Below are 12,587 nucleotides of genomic sequence, written 5' to 3'. Positions count from 1 at the left end.
ATCATTGTTCCTGTCCCGAAGAAACCCCACCCTGCTTCTCTCAATGACTATCGCCCTGTAGCCCTCACCTCAGTAGTGATGAAGTGCTTTGAACGCCTGGTCAGAGACTTCATCATTTCTTCACTACCAGACACACTGGACCCACTACAGTTCGCTTACCGTCCAAATCGTTCCACAGACGATGCCATCTCTCATCTCCTCCACACATCACTTACTCACTTGGACACTAGAAGGGGGAATTATGTTAAAATGCTCTTCATAGACTACAGCTCTGCATTTAATACCATAATTCCCTCCACACTCACCACCAAGCTGGAGCATCTGGGACTCAGCTCATCTATGTGTCAGTGGATCTCCAACTTCCTAACTGGCAGACCACAGGCGGTAAGGATGGGCGGACATGTCTCAGCCTCCACCACTCTCAGCACTAGAGCCCCCCAGGGGTTTGTTCTGAGCCCCCTGCTGTACTTTTTGTACACATATGACTGTGTGGCCACTACCAGCTCCACCACCATCATCAAGTTTGCTGACGACACCGTCGTGGTGGGCCTGATCTCTGATAACAACGAGACGGCCTACCTGAAGGAGATTAGGAATCTGGAGAACTGGTGCCAGAGGAACAACCTCCTTCTAAACGTCAGTAAGACAAAGGAGCTGATAGTGGACTTCAGCACTAAGCAGGAGAGGAACTACCAGACCCCCGTCATCAATGAGTGCCCAGTGGAGAGAGTGGACAGCTTCAAATACCTCGGAGTTCACATCACGCAGGACCTGTCATGGTCCTGTCACATCAACACCATGGTGAAAAAGGCCCGACAGCGTCTCTACCACCTCAGATGCTTGAGAGACTTCCAACTGCCCTCCAAGGTGCTCAGGAACTTTTACTCGTGCACCATAGAGAGCATCCTGACGGGAAACATCTTAACCTGGTTCGGGAACAGCACCATGCAGGACAGACGAGCTCTACAGAGGGTTGTGCGGTCAGCTGAGTGCACCATCCGCTCCGAGCTCCCTGACCTGCACTCAATCTACAGCAGGCGGTGCTGGACCAAGGCCAGGAAGATCGTGAAGGACCTCAGCCATCCCAACAACAGACTGTTCTCTCTGTCGAGGTCAGGAAAGCGATTCCGCTCCCTGAAGACCAACACAGAGAGACTGAGGAGGAGCTTCTTCCCGCAGGCGATACTCAATCACACCACCACACAGTACTGACCCACACATACAGTTCTTACACACACACTGGACATTCTGGACATTGTTTTCACTTCATCACTTAAATCACTTTAAGCATATTTGCACTGCACAAGACATAATGTGGATTGCACAACACTGGTAACTGTATTCTTCATTTCCAGTTAATACTTGTACAGCTGCTGTTATTGTGTATATATATATATTTATATTTCTTCATACATTCTTATATATTTCTATACTGTGTATTGTGTATTTTGTTGTACAGTTATTTTATTTTCAACTTTAATTTATATATTTTATCTTATTCTTTCCCAGTTAAATTTACCCTTCATTCTAATTTGTGTTGTACAGTTATTTCATTTTTAACTTTAATTTTTATATTTTATTTTATTCCTTCCTAGTTAAATTTACCCTTTTTAATTTTCATATTTATTTCCTATCTTATTCATAGTCCTTTCTTTTTTCTTTAGGTCACGAGCAGTTGTCTAAGCATTTCACTGCATATCGTACTGTGTATGACTGTGTATGTGACAAATAAAATTTGAATTTGAAATTTTAGGTCAGTTGCCAACTCTTCAAGTCCACGATGTTCTGTCTGTCTTCTGTCTTCATCAGGAGATCGACTGTCCTTTAAGCTTCTTCTCAGGATAAGGACAGAACGAGAGGTCAAGCTGTAAAATTTCAAGCCAAAGCCTGGCCTGTTTCTCCTCCCAATTCTGTTAATCTATCCTTTTGCCACTGCACTCATGTTTTTAGGTTGAGAAGAGTCCACCTGTATTGACACACTAAAACATGTAATTAATATCATTTTGTTACTTTCTAAGACATTCAGTCTCTAATTCCTCTGTTTTCATGTTGCAACGTCTGTCACCAGCTCACCAGCTGTATTCAGACTTCCTGTTTGACACACACACACACACACACACACACACACACACACACACACACACACACACACACACACACACACACACACACACACACACACACACTCTCTCTCTCTCTCTCTCTCTCTCTCTCTCTCTCTCTCTCTCTCCCTCTCTCTCTCTCTTCTATAATAATAATTTGAATTTGAATCAATAATTTGAATCTGGGCAGTGAGCACAGGGCCTACTAGAGGATGTTGGGCCCTGAGGCCCCCCTCATGACTGTTACTAATTGTTTGGTCAGAGACATTAACACCAGTGTCCTGCTGGAGGTCATTTTGTAGCTCTGACAGTGCTCATCCAGTTCCTCTTTGCACAAAGGAGCAGATAATGGTTCTGCTGATGGGTTAACGACGTTCAATGTTGGCCCTCTAGAGCACCAGCCCAAATTGAGGAATATAAATCCAATTTAAATGTACAGAAATTCACCACCAGCCTGAATACTTCTCTGTGGCATGGCCACTTTTTAGGAAAGCATTGAATAAAGAGAAGGCACTGGGCAAGAAAAGTGGCTGAATATAAAACAAAGAGATCCAAAGAATCTGCAAGGCCCCTAACTGGAAACATGAAATGGCTACACACACCACAGCTGCATGGTCAGTGGTCATTTTACACTCTGTGTTTTAGTCCTCTACAGGAAGGTGGTCGGCTTTTTTGTCTGCACCCAGGCCCTCGATGAGTCCTTCCTGTCACCTATAAATCACATCCTCTGATTGAATTATTCATGTAAAATGTTATCCTAATCGCAGTGTTATCAAAACTGATTATTATAGGGGATTTTAATTTGGAGAAACCGTTCTTTGAGTGGTTCAGATGGCTGTCTTATGTCAGTTGCAGATTCCTTCACCTCTTGTACTTGGTGAAGAACAGATAACCTACTTTAATAAACTTTATCAGCAGGGCTTACTGAAGGGAGGACATCAGATGCAATCCAACCATTTCACCTGCACTGCTGTCACGAGACATCAGGGCCTGTTTGAAGAGCACGGCTCTGAAATGGTCCGGCAGGGATGGTTATTGAATGTCTACGACATGTCAGATTTGACATTTGAAAGAGCAAGTGGCTGGCATTTGTCTCTGCGCCAGGCCAGGCTCTGGCACTTCATGTATCATGAAGAACTGCTTGGAGGAAAGGGAGAAAGAGGAAAGTTTACATATCGGCACAGACAGATGAACATCGCTTACTGGAGTGCACGTTGTGAGACAGGCCGCTCTGATCCGCTGTTAGTCTCTCTCTGATGTCCTGCAATGGCTGCCTCGATAACTCTGAGTCAAAATGCTGTGATATTTAATTTTCACTTTCTCTTTCTCAAAGTTACATCAACACCAGTCGTAGACTGTATTTCTATGACCTCAGAAACATTGACAAGAAGATTTGAGAATGGTAGAGCTATTCTGATAGTACCGATTCCAAAAAGAATGCAACCATGTGCATTAAACTGGCAATCTCGTTGCCTTTAAATTGGTTGTCTTAAAGACAGAGACCTGGTCCACAACCACTCACAGTCAGTCGCCACCTTTAAACAACTTTGATGCATCAAGACTGCAATAAGACACAATTAGTCGACTATCAGTTCGCAACTGACCTGGGTTAAGTTGGACATTACTTATAATCTGTTTGTGTTAATATAGCATTTAAATATAATAAATCTGCAAAAACTGCAAATTGAATGACATCTACATTGATAAAAATTAACATGAACTATTTACATTCAGCGTTCAGCCAAAATCTTATAGATGTGAAAAGATAATCCTTCCAAAATAGTGATGTAGTTGCTGCAGGCCAGCAATTTAACTGCAAAATGAAACTGGGGCTCAGCAGCAATGCTTTTATATAAAAGTATAGAAGACAACCAGTCGAGTCCGATATTACAAAGAGACATAGCGCAGATGAGTTGCGCTCAGTGGTGCAGACTGACTCAAACTGATTGCAACCTATTGGCAATCTGCCTGCCTTCAAAAATTAGACAGCATGTATTTGCAAATGAGTCTGTCTGAGAGTGATTGAAGTCAGTTGGAGTCAAACCACAGTTGTTTGGAAACAGGTGGCCTCTCACCAGGAAATTGAAAGTGCTTGCTTGAGGTTGAGGGTCTTGCATGCTTAACCTCTACTCTGATGACAAGTTGCAAGGAGGATGCTGTCTTATTATTACTCTTTTTTTTAACTTTTTTTTTTTTAGCCATTTAGCAACAATATACTATAAGATTAGTTTGAGATACTTTCTTGAGAATGTCAGGATAATGTGGACCATTTTTTTCTGTTATGTAATTGTGAGGATATGACTTGACACGTTAAAAAATGTCCCAGTTTTTTAATGGTAAAGAATCCACAATTGAACCCACAAACCCACTCATAACTTTTTGAGCCATCTGTGACATAACCTTCTTACTGGATGGCATAAAAATATAAGAAAAAATAATTTTCATGGCATGCTTATACCCCCTTTGGTTTAAGAAAAAAAAAAAAAACCAAGGGAGTATTTGCCTTTATTTCCAACTCTTCTGTGCTATCATAGCAGTCTAAACCTTCCTAACATGAATAACCACAGCTGCTGTCAGCCACCACATTGGCAGTTAAGAATCTTCATACCAATTTTAAAATGACATTTACCAACATAAACCACCACTGCTTGGTATTAGTAGAACAATTTAATAAAAGGAAACATGGCATATACTGATTAGCTGAGGTTAAGATTAGCATTTGTTTTAGTATAAAAATAAAAACTAACAAAAAAAAATATCAACAGAATGTAAATGATGCATTAATGACAATTGGAAACTCGCAATATTCATAAGGCAAACCTGCAGGCCTTTTGTTCCATGGAGTGACACAAATATTCCTGAAGAGGGCAGCATTGTCTCACAATTTCCATGCTGCAGCTTCTCAGTAAAGCCTGAATTTTGCACTAAGCCAACTAGAGTACAGTGGATATATTATTCTTGGTTCCTGAGGGGAACATTATCTTCAGAAGCTACTTCAGTTCATGTTGGGACTGCTTTGAGTTGAATAAAAGTGGATACTGTTGGTGCTGGAATGACCTCTGCAGGTGAACGGCAACATCAGATCCCTGAAACACTACTACCCCCTTTCTTTTCTAAATTTTTTCAGAGATTACAATTGACTCTCAAGAGAAATCGCTTGTGGTAAGGGTGGAAGATAAAAGCAAGAAAAGAGAATAGCTAGAGGGTGAGAGGAAAACGTCATGCTACCCTTTCAGAAACGCACTGAAAGACGAAATTACCCCAAGGAAGTTAATGAAGTCTCACAAGTTGATGAGGGGAAAATTGCAGTGAAGAGGGGTCAGCGCTTTCTCTTTAGCCTTTCCTTCTTCCGAGGAAAATGGCTGCGGTCAAGATCCATACTTTTAGAGGACGTCGAGCACTCCAACGCAGAAATGAAGTGAGAGATGAGGGGGAGAGCACCAAGATTAATGGTATTAAGTGGTAGCACTTGGCAATGCGGTAACATATCGTCTGTGTTCTCTATTCTGGGCTGATAGTTTCATAGACCTTGGCTTTACACGTTGACTTTTAGCTGTGATTTACAGGATTCAAATAATCCTAGCGGCTTTTCATCATTGGAAAAAAACCTGCGAGCATCTCCGGTATGGAGTCACATTAGTGCCGGTTTTATCAGAAAATGCAATCGAATGCTTCCCTTCTGCACTTTGGATTGCTGGTTATCATGCAAAGCCAAACATTGAACTTTGTCTCGGTGATTCGGTTTATTCTCGGCAACAATTTCCCATCCGTTTAATGTCACTCTGAATCGAAAGGAAATGTTTGTATTTATGTACATGTTGACATTTTGGATGCAACCCTGTGAACCCGCTTTCTAGATCATTGGATGGGGATGTGCAGTATTTTATCTGACAGGAACACGTACACCCACAGATACACGTTGTTTGAGATATCATCTAATGGCAAATCTTTGTGGCTTCCTCTCTGGTGATTTGGACTGATTTTATATAATGTTTGACATTTTGATTTTACGTCTGACATACTATCTTTCCAGTTGATAACAGTGATTTTTATTCTCTGGGGTGGGGGTGGTGTTCCCTTTTAGTGAAGTAGCACAAAGAGAAAGTTAAATGTTTCCACTAATAGGAGCTTGTGCCAGATTTTGTATTAATTTGATCAGTGATTATTGCATCTTCCTCACACCGTTCTCCGCTGGGTTGTGCTGTCTTCGCCGTGTAACGCATGTGGTGCTGAAACCTTGCTTTTTTCTCTCGCTCCGCGGGACCAGCCTTGTGATCAAGTTGAGCGGGGGAGCCGAATAGAAGTCACTCAAGTCACCCTCTCTTCCCTCTAATGAGCAAAGCATCCTGTGGACGCCAAGTCCGAGACAGCATGGGAGCTCCCACACATGCACACGGCAAGAAGGAGTGCGTCATGTGTGCGAACAAACACCTTCAATAGGATGAAATCCAGAGGATCAGGACCAAAGTCCCATCTGCCTTTGAGTAACTTTAAAAGGTCTCATGGTGTTTGGATTGAAGAATGAAGAGAATATTGTGTGTGTCTGTGTGTAAGTGCGTGCGTGTGGTTAAAGAAGGGAAGCGGTTGTTGGACCATACGGGGAGCCGTCATCAAAATCTCCCCTGGTCTATCTCAGCTCCTCAGCCCTCTACTTAAGACCTAAAGAGTAAAAAAAAAAAAAGAACGATGGAATGTTAGATAAAGAGGGAAAAAAAGGACAGGGAGACATAGAGGGAGAGGAAGATGGAGAGTGAGAGGAACAGCAGTGTAGAAACCCCTCAGCGTGTGTGCAGCCTCTCTCCCATCACGCCGTACAGCGGGCTGCCTCTCTCAGCCTATTCAAAGCGAGTGTGTGCTACTGAAGGCGTGTGTGTGCTTCTTCACAGATGTCCTTGAACAGAAACCCCTCGGCTTTGCGCATCCCTGCTGCCACTGGAGAACATTTGACAAGCAGCAGGCTCTTGTTAGAGCGCTGTCAAATTAAAGGTGTGTGTGTGTAGGTCTGTGTGTGCAAGCGTTAGTGTGTGTTTCAGAGGCTCTATTCAGAGCCCTGTCAAATTAAAACTACCAAACAAACTGTGCGTCTCACACAGACAGGCCAAGTCCCATGTATGATGACAGTGGTAGGCCTAGGGCTGCTTTGTCTGTGTTTGTCTGTGTGGTGGGTGAAAGTCTGTGTGTGTGTGTGTGTGTGTGTGTGTGTGTGTGTGTGTGTGTGTGTGTGTGTGTGTGTGTGTTCATATACATGAGAAAGAAAGACTGGGATTTTGCAGTAGTTTTTTTTTTTTTTTTTACATAAATATTTTGCTTGTTTGCAGTAAACAAATACATACATACTTTACTGCGGTTGAGGATGCTGATGTATCTAAAAAGAAAAATATATACGATACTATGAAACTAGAGTGTAAAATACGTGTACACATTTTGACCTCAGGCTGCTAAAGGATGATGTTTTGCATAAATAACCAGCAGTTTATTTTTGATACCCCATGTGGAAAAGAAATAGAAAAAAATGATAAAAGACTTGCATAAGATTTGGCCTACTTCATATCATATAAGGCTTTTACGATTTACTCATCTGAATCCAAAACATACAAGTTTCATTTATGTAATTTTTCAAGGGATCTTATATCTGTTCTCACTCTTGTATGCTTTTCATACAAGTTTCACACAAGACAGATACAAACTTTATAAGATTTATATTTATATTTTTTTTCCATATGGGACATAAGCAGTAATGCTTACATTACAGTCTGTAAATTTTGCCCAACTGAAAAACATAAGAAAGCAAAAGTATGAACTCAAAACTCTCCTACTGAAGTCTAAAAGAGTATCTGATGATAAATCATGAGAAAAAGGAAACCTCTCTCCTGTGGGCAGTCGACATAGATGTATATATATACCGCCGTCATATGGGGAATCTTCATCATTTATCGGATGTCCAGCTGTGTGTGTGTGTGTGTGTTTGTGTTGGGAGTATTAAATACTGTTTAACCCCACAAAGACTAAACATAATCAAAAGAAGAAAAAAAAATCCTCCAAAATTAGACTATTTATTTAAGATAATCAACTGAAATGAATTTGACCAATTCACTATAGTGAATCGTAGTGTTCCTGTTTCTCTTTATTCTTATTCTAGTTTTGATAGTGCTTTTTCATATCAAGAGTTACATTAGTGCATTTTATGTTGTAGCATCCCTGCTTAGAATAATTCAGGAACCAGAGTCGTCCTACAGGCTCTCAAGCCTGAATTCCTGCTGTGTATCATTAATAGATTTATCAGAAACATCAGCTAAACAAGCTCAAAAGTTAAACATGTGATCACAACATTTACAAGAATATTGTATTTTGTTTCTTTTCTTTGATTCTAATATGTGTAATATTGCCATAGTCATGTTTTTCCCCTGAAACACAGGCGATCCCCCTCAAAAGACAAACACAACACAAGGTGCCAGAATTAAACCCCCTGTTAGCTTAGTACTATTTTGCCAGTTGTGCCATTTAATCTTAAGATTTTATATTTTCAATGCACAAAATGCTGTCAATTTAAAAAAAAGAATTAAAAAAATTCCGTTACAGTAGATTCCTATGAAGGAAAAACAGAGGATAGTGTAAGGCTAGCTATTTCTCCTTGGTGAAGTCTTACTGCTAAACCTTGACCTACGGTATATTAATTGTACAGATATCAAATTAATATGCATCTTCTGAGCATCAAAGTGGAAAAATATATATAGCTAAAAATATCAAATTATTCATTTCAGAGTTTATAATTACAGTTGTGGAGTGAAGGCTAGATTCTGGAGAGGTTTTCACCTGGAAGGTCAGTGAGAGCTTAAGAGAGAGATTACAGTTTAAAACCAGCATTGCTGCTATATTTAACTGTATATAAGGGCAGAACTCTATGGTTGGGAAATACCTAAATTCCCATATTGTATTGCTTGTACACTACAAAAGCTATGTAAGAGTTTTAACTTTGTCTGCATTAGCAAAATGTTATGATTTATGCAGTTGCTGGCAGACTAATATCTTTAGAAGTTTTTTTTTTCCTTAATCTTGTAGCCAGGAAGCCGATTCATCTTAAAGAGTGATGAGGGAAGGTTGCTCTCTATGCAAAACGCATTAAAGCTAAATGAGGAGTCTATTACTCAAATCTGGCTGATAATCCGTTAGCTAAAGACCCCTGGCCGCTAACTAAGTAGATTAAGATATGTCATTGCCACCGCGACCAGGATGACAATAGTACATCTCCTTATGTTCTCAGACACACACACAGTCACAGACCGAACGTAACATATTGCCGAATATATCGTCCACAGCCACAGTTCTGCTTGGCATTCTCCCCACTCGCACACAGACACACACTCAGAGCTCAGTTAATCCCTTACTTTCTTTGCATTTGAACACACATATAGAAGCGTATACACGCAGTCTACACTCCTGCCACTTATCTACATACACTGTCTCTTTGCCAGTTCACTTCATAGAATTAATTCTGTCCTCTCCGCCCACTCTGTTGTACTGGTTACGTGTGTGTGTGAAGAATGCACAGGGGACTCATGAAGAGGCTGTGTTTGTACGAACATGGACAATTCATCATGGCTTGATTAACACGCAAGATTTTATCTCCCTCTCTTTCTCTCTCGGCACGATGCTCCTGTGGTGATAATTACAAATAATTTATTCTCACTGGTAAATGAACCCACGTTCTTTGTAGAGAATAAAGGAAACACTTTCTGTAGCCCAGAGTAGAGATATGTTTGTTAAATTTGGGGTAAAAACTTAAGACCTGTGCTTGCATGTATGAACGTTAAGTTTTGTTATATATGGTAATTTAGATATTTATGGCAGCTCAGTGATTTAACCTGAGCCATTAAAAAATTTAAAAGAAAAGAAACGGTCTTTTAAAAAAGACGGAGGCATTGACTCAATCAAAGAACCAATCAGAGGTTAATTTAGCCAAAGATGGTCAGCCTACACAGGCCAAAATAAATAGTAGACCCCAAGGCCAGAAAACATCTAATGTGCCACTATATACCATAAGGCGCACTTAAAATCCTTTAATTTACTCAAAAATTGACAGTGCATCCGGTGTGCCTTATGTATGAATTCTGGTTGTGCTTACTGACCTCAAATTGATTTTATGTGGTACACAGCGCTCAAAAATCTGTCAAAAAACATCTTAGTATGACTTTGGTAAACTACTCTTGATGGATTGTCGGAGCATTACGGCTGCTGTAGTCAGGAGCCTCGCAGAGTAACCTGGGGCCAAAACTGTCCGCTTCAGGTCCCAAAGTCAAACGAACACTGCGGCGTCACTGAGAGTTAAAAACTGTCTAAATTCTTTCATTTTTAATAAAATGATCAGCGTTGCTGCTTTACCAGGTGTAACAATTAAGTTTAACATCCAGGCATCCATGAAAACAGAATTTATTAAATTTAACAGAGAAGTTAGCAGGAAGTTAGCTCGCTAGTTTCCAACTAAACATGATATACCATGTTCTGACTTAGAGATTTCTGAAAAAATTAAAACGTACAGCTCTGCTATCACTTCTGACATAAATGAAGTCAGGAAACTAAACAGCAGTGACATTTGTAAGGTTACTGAAGTTGGGCTAGCTGGCATATAATGATGTGCTACGTGATCGTTAGTCGCTATGTTAGCATAACATAAACACAGTGGAGCTGGAGGATGAACGCTAACTTTTTTCCACACAATAAAAGTTAACGCGAGGGTTCCCAAGGGTGAGGGACAAATGCAATCGCATGGCAGGATGCTGTAAACGGACCAAATGTCAGTCAGGAGAACAACTGAGATAATCCATACAAGGTTAGTCATTAATATACTGCAACAACATGGGAATAGAGCAGCTGCAAGAGAATTCAACATTAATGAATCAGTGGTACAGAAGTGGAGGAAGCAAGAAGAATGAGTTGAGCAAAGTTTGACTTATCTGACTGTTTTTTGTTTTTTTTTTCAGTTAATGCGCCTGCGCCTCATGTATGAAAATGGACCGGTTCATCGACAGTGCGCCTTATAATCCGGTGGGCCTAATGGCCCGAAAAATACGGTATGTGTAATATGTGTTATAGTGAAATATGGAGGCAGCAGTGTTATGGTAGGCATGTGTGACTGTCACCGCAATCAGGTGAATAGTGTGTTTTGTTGATATGACTGCTGATAGATAGAAGCAGCCAAATGAATACTGAAGTCTACATTCTGCTCAAATTTAGCTAAATGTTGCAAAACTGATCCAAAGCATACTGCAAAAACAACCCAAGAGTTTCTCAAGACAAAGAAATGTTTTTCAAAGTCCACGTCAGTCACATGATCTCATCTTGACCCTGCGTTTCGGTTATTGTAGACAATACTGAATAAAGGAATCTTTCCCTTCTCTATTCAAGTGGGTGAATAAGGATTTTGCCAAAAGAAAAAGCTTTTAATTGTAACAGCCCAGATCCTAACGGCCATTTCAAATTGAAACAGAAAAGAAATTTTAAAAATTCGAAAATGACTACATTAGCATATAAACCATATTTAAGCAGAGGTTTGATCACTTGATTTTATTAGCAATGGGTATGCCCCAGTCCTGCTCTTTGTATGTAGATGGAAGTCATTTTCATCACATCCCTCCATTTCACCTAATCTACATTTTCATGTGTATGTTGTGTATGTGTAGCCTAGTTGGTATTTTACTTAATTGTTTTCGGTTTACACACAGCAGATTATCGTCTCTTCAACCGTTCGCTGCGTGTAAACATGCGCAAATGAATACAGCACCAGTAAGTTATTGAGTTAAGGAGTTGCTATGAAGCACAGCTGCAGACAGTGGATGGCCCAGGGCGGACATCAGTGTCCACATCCTTCCAGACCTTGGAGCTGGTTGACCTGTCCTGGGCCTGTCTTGTTTCCAACAGCCGTTTGTTACTAATTAATGGACTGGAGCCCATTCTCCAGCACTGAGTGCAACACAAACTACATGCATTAAACATGACCGTGCCTCCCCTGTGCTGCCAAAGCCAGGAAGACAGAGAGATAGAGGGAGTAAGGGAGACCAAGAGCAAGAGAGAGCAGCAACATTACAGAACTACATGAACCTGTTACGTTTCCAGTAAAAGAGGGAATACAAATGCCAACAACTGATTCTGAATATCAGAAGTGCATAATGATTTTAGGTATTTTCTCTCCAGGCAACTGTACTGTGCAGACTGAGTGCGTAAAAGAAGCAGCAGAAATGATCATATTTAGAGGGTGGAGTAATAAGCTATCAGCTGACATAGTTGGCAAACCGCATCTAAAAGCTGAACGGATATAATACAAAGATGCAAATGCTAAATAACAGACTCCTAAAATTTCACTTACCAACACTGAAACTTCTTGGACAAGTTGTACCACACAGCAAGAAATTAAATGACAAAAAATTCCACTGCAGTGGTCTCTGGTGACCACACCTCAAACTTTAAACTTTAAGCAGAATCTAAATAAGT

Source organism: Rhamphochromis longiceps, linkage group LG18, assembly GCF_057381845.1.
Source record: "Rhamphochromis longiceps isolate RC_006_pf linkage group LG18, R_longiceps_female_GT1.1, whole genome shotgun sequence".
NCBI classification, from domain to species: domain Eukaryota; kingdom Metazoa; phylum Chordata; class Actinopteri; order Cichliformes; family Cichlidae; genus Rhamphochromis; species Rhamphochromis longiceps.
Note: the sequence above shows the minus strand (reverse complement) of the source record.